A 10,600-nucleotide genomic window follows, 5' to 3' on the forward strand; every position below is an offset into this window, starting at 1 on the left:
TTCCACAGTGGCTGCACCAGTTTACATTCCCACCAACAGTGTAGGAGGGTTCCCTTTTCTCTACACCCTCCTCATTTGTTAGGTATAGGCTTTTTTACTGATGACCATTTGACCAGTGTGATAAAATGGCTTCTCTTTGTCAAAAAGCTGGGAGTTCCTGTCGTGGCTCAGAGGAAACGAATCTGACTAGTATCCATGAGGACGCAAGTTCGATCCCTGGCCTTGCTCGGTAGGTTAAGGATCTGGCGTTGCCATGAGCTGTGGTATAGGTCGAAGATACGGCTCAGATCTGGCATTGCTGTGGCTGTGGTGTAGGCCAGCGGCTACAGCTCCAATTCAACCTCTAGCCTGGAAACCTCCATATGCCGAGTAGCAGCCCTAAAAAGACAAAAAACAAAAACAATCTGTATCTGGTTCTTTTCCTCTGGGGACCCCCAACCCTATCAGATTACAGTTTTGCCAGCTGTATCTGCTAGCTGGCAATTATCTAAGTTAGGATTATTCTGTCCTCTCACAGTTACTGGGAGTCTAAGGCCCTATCCTCCATTTCAAAGGAATGGCTCTTAGGTCCTTAAGAAAGATGTTGTGAATCTAGGAGATACATGTACATCTCAAAGAGATGGAGGAATTCACAATTGTAAGCCCCTTTTAGTAAAAGAAAGGTAGGTCAGGAGCCTATCATCAAATATTGGCTAGAACAAATGGTAGCTTCTTTTGACAGCCCTGAGCTTTTTCAGACAAGAACTCAAAAGGGGGCTGAGTCATAGCAGGCACTCAGCCTTGGGCTGTTAGAAGTTAGGCTAGGAGTTCCCGTTGTGGCTCAGTGGTTAAGGAATACGACTAGGAACCATGAGGTTGCGGGTTCCATCCCTGGCCTTGCTCAGTGGGTTAAGGATCTGGCGTTGCCGTGAGCTATGGTGTAGGTCGCAGACGCGGCTGGGATCTGGCGTAGGCCTGCGGCTGCAGTAAACCCCTGGCCTGGGAACCTCCATATGCCGTGGGTGGGAAGCGGCCCTAGAAAAGACAAAAAAAAATAAATAAAAAATAAAAAAATGAAGTCAGGCTAACGTTTGGTCAAGTAGGGTAGGGTGCTGTTTGGATGGAGTGTTTCCTGTTGAGAGTTTTTGCAGTTTTCAAGGGAGGTGGAATCAACAATAAACATGCAAATAAGGCTCTCAGGGATAGTGGTGGTATTGAAGACCTGGGAGACTTGGAGAAGGGGTTGACCATACTGGTGAACTGAGAACCCAGATATGCAAAGGTCTGGGAAGGAAAGCAGTGTAGGGGGGAGGAGGGAAGAACAAGTGAAAAGCCCTGAGGCAGGACCAGGCTTATCTCTGCCAGGGCCAGAGTGCAGGTAACACACAGTGAAAGCAGTGTCATGAGGGCAGGGAAGAATGGGGCAATTGAAGTTTGAGGTCTTGGGTAGAGTCAGGGGCCAAGTCACAAGTACTTATTATGCGCCAGCAGTACCGCCCCATAAAGTCATGCAAGTTTTCACTGTGCAGGAGGACACCTTGTGCTGAGATGGGGAGGATGGATGGGGGAATCTTAAAGTCAATAGTTCTTAGGAAGCTCACCCAGCCATGTAGTGTATCCTGGTGTGGGGCTGCAGCAGCCAGGAGAGAGGAAGGCCTCCTTCCTTCCTTCCTTCCTTCCTTCCTTCCTTCCTTCCTTCCTTTCTCTTTTCTTCCTTTCTCTTTTCTTTCTTTCTTCTTTCTTCTTTCTTTCTTTCTTTCTTTCTTTCTTTCTTTCTTTCTTTCTTTCTTTCTTTCTTTCTTTCTTTCTTTCTTTCTGGCTTTTTAGGGTCACACCCACAGCATATGGAAGTTCCCAGGCTAGGGGTTGAATCTGAGCTGCAGCTGCCGGAGATCCTTAACCCACTGAGCAAGGCCAGGGATCAAACCTGCAACCTCATGGTTCCTAGTTGGTTTCATTTCCGCTGTGCTACAATGGGAATGATGAGAAAGACCTTTTTCTAATAACCCCAAGCTAGACACATTGTGAGCCAGAGGGGCTGTCTCTGCCCAGAAGGGCACCTTTGTCAAAATGGAATTAAAGTGAGGAAGGAGATGGATGGGCCCCAGGCTGAGCAGCTGGAATCTGTTCCCGATGGACAGATATTTCAAGATAAAGGTAATGGCAGTGGCAAGGGGGAGCTGAGTCCTGCTTGGGTGAAAGATAAGGAGGCCACATGTTTCTCATTCCTAGGGTCAAGGAGACCTCCCAAACTATACATGGGCTGAAAGGTTCCTTGGGTGTTAGAGAAGGGAGGAGGGGCTAGCCCATAATATGTCCTGCCAACCTCCCAGGAGCCCTCACACTGGAATCTATCTTGGCTAAAAGATGTGCATGCACGTCTGGGAGGGCCCTGAGTCAGACCAAATATGGGTGCAAAGCCAGACAAAACAAGATGATTGGCCAGAGGGAACCTGGAAAATTGCCCCCATATAAATGATTTAAACTACCCCAAAAGTGCATGACTCCCTCTGAGTTCACTTCTGCACCTTTCCACATGTACTTTTCTTCTAATAAATTCTATCCATTTCACAAGATTTCTGTCTCTTTGCTGAATTCTTTCTTCAAGAAAGACAAGAGTCAGGGCCCTGTTTCTAGGCAGTAGTCCCTGGTGGTCTAGTGGCCAGGATTCAGCACTTAGTACCACGAAACACGTTCAATTCCTGGTCAGGAATGTAAGATGCTGCCACACAGTGCCACACAGTGCACCTACCCCAGATCAAAAGTGCTAGCAAGTGAGATGTGGCTTTTGTGCCAGGCACTGAGCTACTAGTTGCCAGAGTAGAAGATCAGTTCTGAAATTATTGAAGAAGTTGACACCATGCACAATGATTTTGCTGCCTTATTAAAGAGCCCTTAGTGGCCACATAGTGGGTGTGTTCAAGCCTGCCATGGAGAAACTGCAGAGACAACTGAACTAGGGGGAAGATGATAATCTGGGTACCCACTGACACTTGAGTGCGACTTCATCCGGGTGAAGGAACCCTTCTTCTTCCTCCTCCTGCAACCTCTCCCCTCTCTCACTTCAGGCTCTTCCTGGGCCTCTCTCCCCCATTCCTTCTGTTTCCTTCAAGGGAACACTTATTGAGAATTCATCATTTGGCATAGTATGTGCAAAAATGTCCTCAGCGACACCTCCAAAATCAGGTAGAGGAAACAGATGAGTTTAAAACAAAACATTGTTATTGATTCATACACCTCTGTTTTACAAAAAGGTTTTGAAGAAGCTCTCAGTTCTAAGATTTATCATTTCCTGACACTATTCCAGGGTGGACAATAGAACTAAGTTAGGGCAAGATGATAAAAATCCCTTTTATTTATTTTGCTTTAAAAATATTTATATCCTCCTGTTACATAGTTATTGTCTTCCTTTCAAGAAAAGTAGAGAATAATATAAAACACCCCCAGTTTAACCAGACCTTCACATTTTATCATAGTTACTTCAGATTTGGTTTTTTTAAAAGAGAGCATTAGGAGTTGCTGTCATGGCTCAGTGGGTTAAGAACCCGACTAATATCCATGAGGATGTGGGTCCATCCCAGGCCTTGCCCAGTGGGTTGAGAATCTGGTGTTGCCGTGAGCTGTGCTGTAGTTTTTACAGATGCAGCTCAGATCTGGTGTTGCCAAGGCTGTGGCATAGGCCTCAGCTGCAGCTCCGATTCAGCCCCTAGCCTGGGAACTTCCATAAGCTGTGGATACAGCCATAAAAAGACAAAAAAAAAAAAAAAGAGAGAGAGAGAGAGAGCATTAACAATATAGTTGAACCCCCCCTCAACATTGTCTTCCTCCTCCAGTGACCACTGTCCTAAATTTAGAGTTTTCACACCCATGTAGGTTTCACTCTTCAACTTTATATGAATGTATCCATAACTATTTCATTTTTTTTTTCTTTTTAGGTCCACACTTGCATCATATGGAAGTTCCCAGGCTAGGAGTCGAATCGGAGCTACAGCTGCCAACCTACACCACAGCCACAGAGACTCGGGATCCGAGCCGTGTCTGCAACCTACTTCACAGCTCACGGGAACGCCGGATCCTTAACCCACTGAGTGAGGCCAGGGATCGAACCTGCATCCTCATGGAACCTAGTCGGGTTTGTTAACCACTGAGCCATGAAGGGAACTCCCATAACTATTTCATGTTATTTTGCAAACATGATATAGTCTTTTTTTTTTCTTTGTCTTTTTAGGGCCACACCCATGGCATATGGAGGTTCTCAGGCTAGGGGTCTAATCGGAGCTGTAGCTGCCGTCCTACACCACAGCCACAGCAATGCCAGATCTGAGCCATGTCTGCGACCTACACCACAGCTCACGGCAACGCCAGATCCTTAACCCACTGAGCGAGGCCAGGGATTGAACCTGAGTCCTCATGGATACTAGTCAGATTCGTTTCCGCTGAGCCACGACGGGAACTCCTAACATGATATAATCTTGTTTTGCATGAATGGTAGTAAAACTGTATGTCCCCTATGCTGGTCATGCAGCTCTCATGATTCCCTATATTTTCGCAGTGCTCTCCAGTACCCAGAGGACATTAGGGTCCATTATTTGTGTGTTCCTCACATAAGCTTCTTTAGAAGACAGAACAAGTGTTATGATTCCCCATTCAACTCAAGAGGAAATGAAGATCCAGTGAAGGGAAGCGACATGACCTCAAAGGAGCAGAGGCCCAGGCTCACTGCAGGCTTTCCCAGCTGTGTGGTTTCCATTACTCAGTTGCCAGGTAGGTCAGATCATCAAGATGCTAAATTTGGAGTTGTAGGTCCATGAGCTGTAGGTCATAGACTCGGCTCGCATCCCGAGTTGCTGTGGCTCTGGCGTAGGCTGGCAGCTGTAGCTGATTAGACCCCTAGCCTGGGAACCTCCATATGCCCTGGATGCGGCCCTAAAAAGACCAAAAAAAAAAAAAAAAGAAAGAAAGAAAGAAAGAAAAGACAATGATAAGCGTGAATGACTGGAGAACATGCCAGTGGGAGGGAGAGGAGAGGAGCGTGGAGATAAGATTAGGAAGGAAGGGTAGACACGGGGGAGGAGAAAATAAAAGGGCAGGAGAAAAAAAGGGCAGAGCCAGTGTTAGGAGTTGTGTGGCTTTAAATGACTCTCGACCTTGACCGATAAAATTAGGATCACCTGAGGCACTTCAGGAACCACTGCTGCCCAGGACCCACACCCAGAGATTCTAAAGTAACCGGCCTGGGCCTGCCGGGTGTCCTGAGCAGCAGGCTGTTGAAAAGCTCCCCAGCGGATTTTTGAATGTAGAGCCTAGGTGAGGACCATTGAGTAAGCAAAGCAATTTGTCAGGCAGTGAATTGGTTGAGGGGGTGGTACTCAAAGGCTGGCTTGTTAACCTTAATAAGATCTTAGCCCTCAAAGCCTACTTGATAATACAATGTAAATAAGGTATTGAGATCTTAGCCCTAGATTCTTTGGACAGAAATCCGCTAAAATTAAAGAGGTGATAATCCAGTTTCCTCAGTGCCGTTCATACTAGTCTTAGACTGTTTTGTTCAGTTATCAGGGCTTTAGCTTGAAGGGCAGACCAGCAATTTTCAGAATGAATACCAGTAAACCCCCACAGAGTAATAGAATTCATCAAACATTCTCTAAGTACTTCCTTTGTGCAGGGTCTGTGCTGTAGAGAAGTAAAGAGATGGAAAAAATCACAATCCTTCTCCTTCAGAAGCTCAGACTAATGAATGAGTAACCGAGAAAAATGCATTTTTTTTCAAGAGCCGCACCTGAGGCATGTGGAAGTTCCCAAGCTCAGGGTCCAATCAGAGCTGCAGCTGCCAGCCACCCCCAGAGCCATAGCCCTGCCAGATCTTTAACTTACTGAGCAAGGCCAGAGATCGAACCCACATCCTCATGGGTACTAGTTGGGTTTGTTACGGCTGAGCCACGATGGGAACTCCCAAAACAACACAGTGCGATGAGTGTCAGAAATAAGTCAGACTTGTGTTTGCCAGGGGGGAGGGGGGGAGAGAGGGGGGCTGCTGGGGATTTTGGGGTGGGTAGATGCAGACTATTACAGACTTACATTTAGAACGGGTGGATGATGGTATCCTGATGTACAGCGCAGGGAACTGTATCTAGCCTCTTGGGTAAGAACCTGATGGAAAATGGAAGACCAAAAAAAAAAAAAAAAAAGTCCAAAGCTAGAGGGAACAGAGGGCAGAGAATACCTAACTCTACCTCAGACAGACTAGCAGAGGGGCTCAGAGTGGCCTTCACAGGAGTGCTTCATGAGCTGGGTCTTAAAGGATGAGTAGGAGTTGGTTAAGGTTATTGTTGAGGCTGGGGTTGGGTTCTTTTTTTGGTCTCTTGTCTTTTTAGGGCCACATCTGCGGCATATGGAGGTTCCCAGGCTAAGGGTGGAATCGGAGCTATAGCTGCCGGCCTATGCCAGAGCCACAGCAACTCGGGATCCGTGCTGCGTCTGCGACCTACACCACAGCTCACAGCAACACCAGATCCTTAATCCACCAAGCAAGGCCAGGGATTGAACCCACAACCTCATGGATACTAGTCGGGTTTGTTAACCACTGAGCCACGGTGAGAGAACTCCACTAGTCAGGTTCTTAACCTGCTGAACCACAATGGGAGTGCCCCGTCAATTTTAAAAATAAGTCTTTTAGGAGTTCCCTTGTAGCACAGCAGGTTAAGGATCTGGTGTTGTCACTGCAGTGGCCTGGGTCGCTGCTGTGGCACATGTTTGATGATCCCTGGCCTGGGAACTTCCACATATCACAGGCATGGCCAAAAAAAAAAAGTCTTCTAACAACCAAATCTTAATTATTAATTTTTTATACTTTTGTTTTCTATGTGTTTATTTTCTGTACTTCCTTTGTTTCCTTTTTGCTACTACCTTGGGTTTTATTTACTCCTCTTTTTCTAGTTACTTAAGATGAAATCTGAGTTTATTGAATTTCAGACTTTTCTTCTCCCAAAACATGCACTCAGGATTATAAAAGTTACTGTAAGGACTGCTTTAGTTGTACCCTTCTAGTTTTGATATATTTTATGCTCATTATCATTCAGTTTTTTAATTTCTAATTTGATTTCTGCATTGACCCTTCTGTTATTTAGTGATGTACTACTTAATTTTCCTAGCAGTTCTGGATTTTCTAGTTATAATGTTATTTATGATGTCACATTCTTCTTCTATAATCAGAGGATATATTCTGAATTATTTCAATACTCTGAAATTTATTAAGCTTACTCTATAGTTCTGGGTATGGTTAATTTTGATAAATATTGTATATGCATCTCAAAAAAAGTTTATTCTGTTGTCATTGGCTATAGTGTTCTATAGTAGGTCAATTATTAATAGTTTTCAGATCTTTTATGTCCTTCCAGATTTATGGAGTGGGACAGGAGATGTTTGGGTCTAAGTTCTTATTTTTTTTATTGAGGTACAGTTGATACACAATATTATATGTTTCATGTGTACAATATAGTTATTCAGTTTTTTTTTTTTTTTTGCTTTTTAGGGCCGCACTTGTGGCATATGGAAGTCCCCAGGCTAGGGGTCAAATTGGAGCTGCAGCTGCCAGCCTACACCACAGCTCACAGCAATGCCAGCTTAACCCACTGAGTGAGGTGAGGGATCGAACCTGCATCCTCATGGATACTACTAGTCGGGCTTGTTACTGCTGAGCCACCATGGGAACTCCCATGATTCAGAATTTTTAAAGGTTATACTCCATTTATAGTTATTATAAAATATTGGGGAGTTCCTGCTGTGGCACAATGGGATCGTTGGTGTCTCTGCAGTGGCAGGGATGCAGGTTTGATCCCCGGACAGGCACATTGGGTTAAGGAGCTGGTGTTGGTGCAACTGTGGCATGGGTTGCAACTTTAGCTTGGATTCTGTCCCTGGCCTGGGAACTCCATATGCCGAATGGCAGCCAAAGAAGAAAAAAAAATATTGGATATATTTCCTGTGTTCTACAATATGTCCTTGTAGCTTACTTATTTTATACATAGTAATTTGTACTTCTTAATTCCCTACTTCTCTGTTGCCCATCCTCTCTCACCACTAGTAACCACTAGTTTGTTCTCTATATCTGTAAGTCTGTTTCTTTTTTGTTATATTCACTGTCGTTGTTGTTGTTGTTTGTCTTTTTTTTGTCTTTCTAGGGCTGCACCCATGGCATATGGAGGTTCCCAGGCTAGGGGTCCAACTGGAGCTATAGCCACCTGCCTATGCCACAGCCACAGCAACGCCAGATCCAAGCCGCTTCTGTGACCTACACCACAGCTCATGGCAATGCTGGATCCTTAACCCAGTGAGTGAGGCCAGGGATTGAACCTGCGCCCTCATGGATGCTAATCAGGTTCATTAACCGCTGAGCCATGATGGGAACTCCCAATATATTCACTGTTTTTTTTAGATTCTACTATAAGTGAAATCATGTAGTATTTATCTTTCTCTGTCTGACTTATTTCACTTAGCTTAAGTATATGTTGTTGCAAATGGCAGAATTTCATTCTTTTTTGTGGCTGAGTATTATTCCTGTGTGTGTGTGTGTGTGTGTGTGTGTGTGTATTCTTTATCCATTCATCTCTTGATGGAAACAGGTTGCTTCATATCTTGGCTATTGTAAATAATGCTGCTATGAACATTGGGGTGCTAGTTTTCTAACTAGTGTTTTTTTTTGTGGGGGGGGGTTGATAAATTCCCAAGAGTGCAATTTCTGGGTCATATGGTAATTCTGTTTTTTTTTTTTTTTTTGCTTTTTAGGACCACACCAGCAGCACATGGAGGTTCCCAGGCTAGGGGTCTAATCGAAGCTACAGCTGCCGGCCTACACCACAGCTCACGGCAACACCAGATCCTTAACCCACTGATCGAGGTCAGGGATTGAACCCGCAACTTCACGGTTCATAATCGGATTCATTTCCACTGTGCCATGACAGGAACTCTGATAATTCTATTTTTATTTTTATTGTTAGCCCATAATCAAAACTTTAGGGAGTTCCCTTTGTGGCTCAGTGGTTAATGAACCCAACTAGGATGCATGATAATGTGGGTTCAATCCCTGGCCTTGCTCAGTGGGTTAAGGATCTGGTGTTGCCGTGAGCTATGATGTAGGTTGCAGATGTGGCTTGGATCCCAAGTTGCTGTGGTTGTGGTGTAGGCCAGTAGCTGTAGCTCCAATTCAGCCCTTAGCCTGGGAACTTCCATATGCCACAGGTGTGGCCCTAAAAAGACAAACAAACAAACAAAAAACTTCATTGAAAAATTGACACCAAAATAGAGTGCTATTGTCTACCTTACAAAATTAAACATAATTACGTTATCTTGGTAGATTAACTAGATTTACTGAACTGATAAGGCTCTCTGCAATAGAACAAAATTCAAGAAGTTGTGTGTGTCCTTAGTGTTGGTTTCTTCTAAATGGACATCATTGTGTGAGTCTGGCCTTCCCTCCTGTTGGCTGGCACAACACTGTTCAACAGCCCACAAAGCACCACTGTCTGAGCATGGCTGAGAATCATGGTAATCTTGTAGCAACCTGGACATTTTATATCCATAAAGTAAGAATTTGGACTTTGAACCAGCAATTTCTTTTTATGTTTTTTTCTTCTCCTTTTCCAAGGAAGGATGCAGTAAATCTCTGTCCAAAGGCATGTTGATACTTTTGCAAGCACAGCCCTTCAGATCTCTATTGCAACACCCCTAGCAAGCACCAAGTGACCTGGAACTCAGTGTCAACCAGTAATTCTATTTTTAGTTTTTTGGAGAAACCTCCATACTGTTTTCCACAGTGGCTGCACCAATTTATAGTTCCACCAAGAGTGTACAAGTATTCCCTTTTCTTTTTTTTTTTTTTTGGTCTTTTTGTTGTTGTTGTTATTGTTGTTGTTGTTGCTATTTCTTGGGCACATGGAGGTTCCCAGGCTAGGGGTTGAATCGGAGCTGTAGCCACCGGCCTACGCCAGAGCCACAGCAACGCGGGATCCGAGCCGCGTCTGCAACCTACACCACAGCTCACGGCAACGCTGGATCCTTAACCCACTGAGCAAGGGCAGGGACCGAACCCGCAACCTCATGGTTCCTAGTCGGATTCGTTAACCACTGCGCCACGACGGGAACTCCAAGTATTCCCTTTTCTACACATCCTTAGCAACATTTGTTATTTGTGGTCTTTTTTTTTTTTTTTTTGTCTTTTTAGGGCCATACCTTCAGCATATGGATATTCCCAGGCCAGGGGTCCGATCAGAGCTGGAGCTGCCAGCCACAGCCACAGCCAACCAGGATCTGAGCCGAGTCTGCAACCTACACCACAGCTCATGGCAAGGCCAGATCCTTAACCCACTGAGTGAGGCCAGGGATCAAACCTGCGTCCTCATAGATACTAGTCGGGTTCATTACCGCTGAGCCACGACAGAAACTCCTAATTTGCATTTTTCTGATGATTAACAATGTTGAGCATCTTTTTGTGTACTTGTTGGCCATCTATCTGTATGTCTTCTTTGGAAAAATGTCTGTTTTATCCATTTTAAAATCAGGTTGCTTTTAAAGTTCTTAGATAATCCATCTTTGTTTTTGGATGCACCCTTTCTTCCAGAGGTAA

General features: G+C 44.7%; 1 pseudogene; it reads right to left on the bottom strand.

Moving 5' to 3' along the window:
- Positions 1–9,400: 9,400 nt before the first annotated feature.
- Positions 9,401–9,654, bottom strand: LOC125118642 (40S ribosomal protein S27-like; annotated as a pseudogene).
- Between the last annotated feature and the right edge of the window lie 946 nt (positions 9,655–10,600).

This window comes from Phacochoerus africanus, chromosome X, assembly GCF_016906955.1.
Source record: "Phacochoerus africanus isolate WHEZ1 chromosome X, ROS_Pafr_v1, whole genome shotgun sequence".
NCBI lineage: Eukaryota > Metazoa > Chordata > Mammalia > Artiodactyla > Suidae > Phacochoerus > Phacochoerus africanus.